We start from the raw sequence: 6,555 nt of genomic DNA, 5'->3' as shown, positions 1-6,555 counted from the left end.
ATGGTGACTATGTATAGAGGCACTGACAGCACACTGCACTATACTCTGCTGATGGTGGCTATGTATAGGGGCATTGACAGCACGCTGCGCTATATTCTGCTAATGGTGGCTAAGTATAGGGGCACTGACAGCACGCTGCGCTATACTCTGCTAATGGTGGCTAAGTATAGGGGCACTGACAGCACGCCGCATTATACTCTGCTGATGGTGGCAATGTATAGGGGCACTGTGACAGCACGCTGTGCTATACTCTGCTGATGGTGGCTATGTATAGAGGCACTGACAGCACGCTGCACTATACTCTGCTAATGGTGGCTATGTATAGGGGCACTGACAGCATGCTGCGCTATACTCTGATGATGGTGGCTATGTATAGGGGCACTGACAGCACGCTGCGCTTTATTCTGCTAATGGAGGCTAAGTATAGGGGCACTGACAGCACGCTGTGCTATTCTCTGCTAATGGTGGCTATGTATATGGGCACTGACAGCACGCCGCACTATACTCTGCTGATGGTGGCAATGTATAGGGGCACTGTGACAGCACGCTGTGCTATACTCTGCTAATGGTGGCTATGTATAGAGGCACTGACAGCACGCTGCACTATACTCTGCTAATGGTGGCTATGTATAGGGGCACTGACAGCATGCTGCGCTATACTCTGATGATGGTGGCTATGTATAGGGGCACTGACAGCACGCTGCGCTTTATTCTGCTAATGGTGGCTAAGTATAGGGGCACTGACAGCACGCCGCACTATACTCTGCTGATGGTGGCAATGTATAGGGGCACTGTGACAGCACGCTGCGCTATACTCTGCTGATGGTGGCTATGTATAGAGGCACTGGCAGCACGCTGCACTATACTCTGCTAATGGTGGCTATGTATAGGGGCACTGACAGCATGCTGCGCTATACTCTGATGATGGTGGCCATGTATAGGGGCACTGACAGCACGCTGCGCTTTATTCTGCTAATGGTTGCTAAGTATAGGGGCACTGACAGCACGCTGTGCTATACTCTGCTAATGGTGGCTATGTATAGGGGCACTGACAGCACGCCGCACTATACTCTGCTGATGGTGGCAATGTATAGGGGCACTGTGACAGCACGCTGCGCTATACTCTGCTGATGGTTGCTATGTATAGGGGCAAGGACAGCACGCTGCACTATACTCTGCTGATGGTGCCTATGTATAGAGGCACTGACAGCATGCTGCACTATACTCTGCTGATGGTAGCTATGTATAGGGGCACTGACAACACGCTGCACTATACTCTCATGATGGTGGCTATGTACAGAGGCACTGACAGCATGCTGCACTATACTCTGCTGATGGTGGCTATGTATAGGGACACTGACAGCACGCTGCGGTATACTCTGCTAATGGTGACTATGTATAGGGGCATTGACAGCAAGCTGCACTATACTCTGCTAATGGTGACTATGTATAGGGGCACTGTGACAGAACGCTGCGCTATACTCTGCTGATAGTGGCTATGTATAGGGGCACTTTGAAAGCACGCTGCACTATACTCTGCTGATGGTGGCTATGTATAGGCGCACTGACAGCACGCTGCACTATACTCTGCTGATGGTGGCTATGTATAGGGGCACTGACAGCACGCTGCGCTATACTCTGCTGATGGTGGCTATGTATAGGGGCACTGACAGCACGCTGCGCTATACTCTGCTGATGGTGGCTTTGTATAGAGGCACTGATAGCACGCTGCGCTATACTCTGATGATGGTGGCTATGTATAGGGGCACTGTGACAGAACGCTGCGCTATACTCTGCTGATGGTGGCTATGTATAGGGGCACTTTGAAAGCACGCTGCACTATACTCTGCTGATGGTGGCTATGTATAGGGGCACTGTGACAGCACACTCTGCTATACTCTGCTGATGGTGGCAATGTATAGGGGCACTGACAGCACGCTGCGCTATACTCTGCTGATGGTGGCTATGTATAGAGGCACTGACAGCACGCTGCACTATACTCTGCTAATGGTGGCTATGTTTAGGGGCACTGACAGTACGCTGCGCTATATTCTTCTAATGGTGGCTATGTATAGGGGCACTTTGAAAGCACGCTGCACTATACTCTGCTGATGGTGACTATGTATAGAGGCACTGACAGCACACTGCACTATACTCTGCTGATGGTGGCTATGTATAGGGGCACTGTGACAGCACGCTGCGCTGTACTCTGCTAATGGTGGCTAAGTATAGGGGCACTGACAGCACGCTGCGCTATACTCTGCTAATGGTGGCTAAGTATAGGGGCACTGACAGCACGCCGCATTATTCTCTGCTGATGGTGGCAATGTATAGGGGCACTGTGACAGCACGCTGTGCTATACTCTGCTGATGGTGGCTATGTATAGAGGCACTGACAGCACGCTGCACTATACTCTGCTAATGGTGGCTATGTATAGGGGCACTGACAGCATGCTGCGCTATACTCTGATGATGGTGGCTATGTATAGGGGCACTGACAGCACGCTGCGCTTTATTCTGCTAATGGAGGCTAAGTATAGGGGCACTGACAGCACGCTGTGCTATTCTCTGCTAATGGTGGCTATGTATATGGGCACTGACAGCACGCCGCACTATACTCTGCTGATGGTGGCAATGTATAGGGGCACTGTGACAGCACGCTGTGCTATACTCTGCTGATGGTGGCTATGTATAGAGGCACTGACAGCACGCAGCACTATACTCTGCTAATGGTGGCTATGTATAGGGGCACTGACAGCATGCTGCGCTATACTCTGATGATGGTGGCTATGTATAGGGGCACTGACAGCACGCTGCGCTTTATTCTGCTAATGGTGGCTAAGTATAGGGGCACTGACAGCACGCCGCACTATACTCTGCTGATGGTGGCAATGTATAGGGGCACTGTGACAGCACGCTGCGCTATACTCTGCTGATGGTGGCTATGTATAGAGGCACTGGCAGCACGCTGCACTATACTCTGCTAATGGTGGCTATGTATAGGGGCACTGACAGCATGCTGCGCTATACTCTGATGATGGTGGCCATGTATAGGGGCACTGACAGCACGCTGCGCTTTATTCTGCTAATGGTGGCTAAGTATAGGGGCACTGACAGCACGCTGTGCTATACTCTGCTAATGGTGGCTATGTATAGGGGCACTGACAGCACGCCGCACTATACTCTGCTGATGGTGGCAATGTATAGGGGCACTGTGACAGCACGCTGCGCTATACTCTGCTGATGGTTGCTATGTATAGGGGCAAGGACAGCACGCTGCACTATACTCTGCTGATGGTGCCTATGTATAGAGGCACTGACAGCATGCTGCACTATACTCTGCTGATGGTAGCTATGTATAGGGGCACTGACAACACGCTGCACTATACTCTCATGATGGTGGCTATGTACAGAGGCACTGACAGCATGCTGCACTATACTCTGCTGATGGTGGCTATGTATAGGGACACTGACAGCACGCTGCGGTATACTCTGCTAATGGTGACTATGTATAGGGGCATTGACAGCAAGCTGCACTATACTCTGCTAATGGTGACTATGTATAGGGGCACTGTGACAGCACGCTGCGCTATACTCTGCTGATGGTGGCTATCTATAGGGGTACTGATAGCATGCTGCACTATACTTTGCTGATGGTAGCTATGTATAGGGGCACTGTGACAGCACACTGCGCTATACTCTGCTGATGGTGGCTATGTATAGGGGCACTGACAGCATGCTGCGCTATACTCTGCTGATGGTGGCTATGTATAGGGGCACTGTGACAGCACACTGCGCTGTACTCTGCTGATGGTGGCTATGTATAGGGGCACTGACAGCATGCTGCGCTATACTCTGCTGATGGTGGCAATGTATAGGGGCACTGTGACAGCACACTGCGCTATACTCTGCTGATGGTGGCTATGTATAGGGGCAAGGACAGCACGCTGCACTATACTCTGCTGATGGTGCCTATGTATAGAGGCACTGACAGCAAGCTGCACTCTACTCTGCTGATGGTAGCTATGTATAGGGGCACTGTGACAGCACGCTGCGCTATACTTTGCTGATGGTGGCTATGTATAGGGGCACTGACAGCACGCCGCATTATACTCTGCTGATGGTGGCAATGTATAGGGGCACTGTGACAGCACGCTGCGCTATACTCTGCTGATGGTGGCTATGTATAGGGGCAAGGACAGCACGCTGCACTATACTCTGCTGATGGTGCCTATGTATAGAGGCTCTGACAGCATGCTGCACTATACTCTGCTGATGGTAGCTATGTATAGGGGCACTGACAACACGCTGCACTATACTCTCATGATGGTGGCTATGTACAGAGGCACTGACAGCATGCTGCACTATACTCTGCTGATGGTGGATATGTATAGGGACACTGACAGCACGCTGCGGTATACTCTGCTAATGGTGACTATGTATAGGGGCACTGTGACAGCACGCTGTGCTATACTCTGCTGATGGTGGCTATCTATAGGGGCACTGACAGCATTCTGCACTATTCTCTGCTGATGGTAGCTATGTATAGGGGCACTGTGACAGCACGCTGCGCTATACTCTGCTGATGGTGGCTATGTATAGGGGCACTAACAGTATGCTGCGCTATACTCTGCTGATGGTGGCTATGTATAGGGGCACAGTGACAGCACGCTGCGCTATACTCTGCTGATGGTGGCTATGTATAGGGGCACTGACAGCATGCTGCACTATACTCTGCTGATGGTAGCTATGTATAGGGGCACTGTGACAGCACGCTGCGCTATACTCTGCTGATGGTGGCTATGTATAGGGGCACTGACAGCATGCTGCGCTATACTCTGCTGATGGTGGCTATGTATAGGGGCACTGTGATAGCACGCTGCGCTATACTCTGCTGATGGTTGCTATGTATAGGGGCGCTGACAGCACACTGCGCTATACTCTGCTGATGGCTATGTATAGAGGCACTGACAGCATGCTGCACTATACTCTGCTGATGGTGGCTATGTATAGGGACACTGTGACAGCACGCTGCACTATACTCTGCTGATGGCTATGTATAGGGGTACTGACAGCATGCTGCGCTATACTCTGCTGATAGTGGCTATGTATAGGGGCACTGTGACAGCACGCTGCGCTGTACTCTGCTGATGGTGATGGCTATGTATAGGGGCACTTAGCACGCTGATGTATGCTGCGCTATACTCTGCTGATTAAGTGGCTGTGTCCAAAGACTCCAGACTTACAAGTGGCTGTGTGTACAAAAAAAAAGTTTAAATAAAAAGTAAAAAAAAGGTTAAAAAAAAAACCTTCAAGAAAGTTAAACGTTTTTTTTTTTTTTTTTTGGTGCTGTACATTACAAGGACTGTGACTCCTTGGGCCATACCCCACTGTGTATACAAGCACTGTGTCTTGGGCATAAGCCCACTGTGTATACAAGCACCGAGACTATTTGGGCATAAGACCACTGTGTATACAAGCATCGTGACTGCTTGGGCATAAGCCCACAGTGTATACAAGCACCGTAACCATCTTGTGCTACCTTTCAATTATGCCACTGCTGTGTGGCAATGTTTGGCATAGATGTGCTTTAAAAAACTGCGGTGTCTGTGCCGCTGCTCTGTCGCTTATTATCCAGCCAGCTCACTGCTTTGGCCAACCTTTGGCCAACAATGGTGAAAACAATATTGTGAGCTGTGAGGTGGTATAAAATGACTGGAAAAGACTGGAAATTAATGTTATTAAGGTTAATAATGCTCTAGGAACAAAAAAAAGCCCAATTTATGTGATTTTAGATTTTCTTTGTAATTTCTTGTTAAAAATCCAAATCCAAATCCAAAGCCAGTCACCGCAGTTTGGCAAATCCAAAGCCGGACTATGAATTAGAACCAAATCCAAATCCAGCAAAAATGGTCCGGCGCACATCCCTACTTCCTATTTAGGCTTACCTCCGAAACACTTAGGCAGGATCACAGGTGAACAAGTCCAATGTGGTGAACCGCACGCCCTGACCAAACTCCTACTATCGTGATGAGTTGCACACAGCGAATCTCCTTGTCAGCCACCCCCCTCTCCATACTGAACCTCAGGTATTTCCTTCTGGTGTGGAGTGACCCTGCCAACAGTAAAGCATCCTGAGACCATTCATGTGTGGGGTTGCTTCTCAGTCAAGGGAGTGGGACCACTCACAATTTTGCCTAAGAACACAGCCATGAATAAAGAATGGTACCAAAACATCCTCCAAGAACAACTTCTCCCAACCATCCAAGAACAGTTTGGTGACAAACAATATCTTTTCCAGCATGATGGAGCACCTTGCCATAAGGCAAAAGTGATAACTAAGTGTCTCGGGGAACAAAACATCGAAATTTTGGGTCCATGGCCAGCAAACTCCCCAGACCTTAATCCTATTGAGAATTTGTGGTCAATCCTCAAAAACCCACAAATTCTGACAAACTCCAAGCAATGATTAGGCAAGAATGTGCTGCCATCAGTCAGTATGTGGCCCAGAAGATGATTGACAGCATGCCAGGGTGAATTGCAGAGGTCTTGAAA

This window comes from Taudactylus pleione, unplaced genomic scaffold (genome assembly GCF_031769625.1).
Source record: "Taudactylus pleione unplaced genomic scaffold, aTauple2 ptg000136l, whole genome shotgun sequence".
NCBI lineage: Eukaryota > Metazoa > Chordata > Amphibia > Anura > Myobatrachidae > Taudactylus > Taudactylus pleione.
This window is presented reverse-complemented; position numbering follows the sequence as displayed.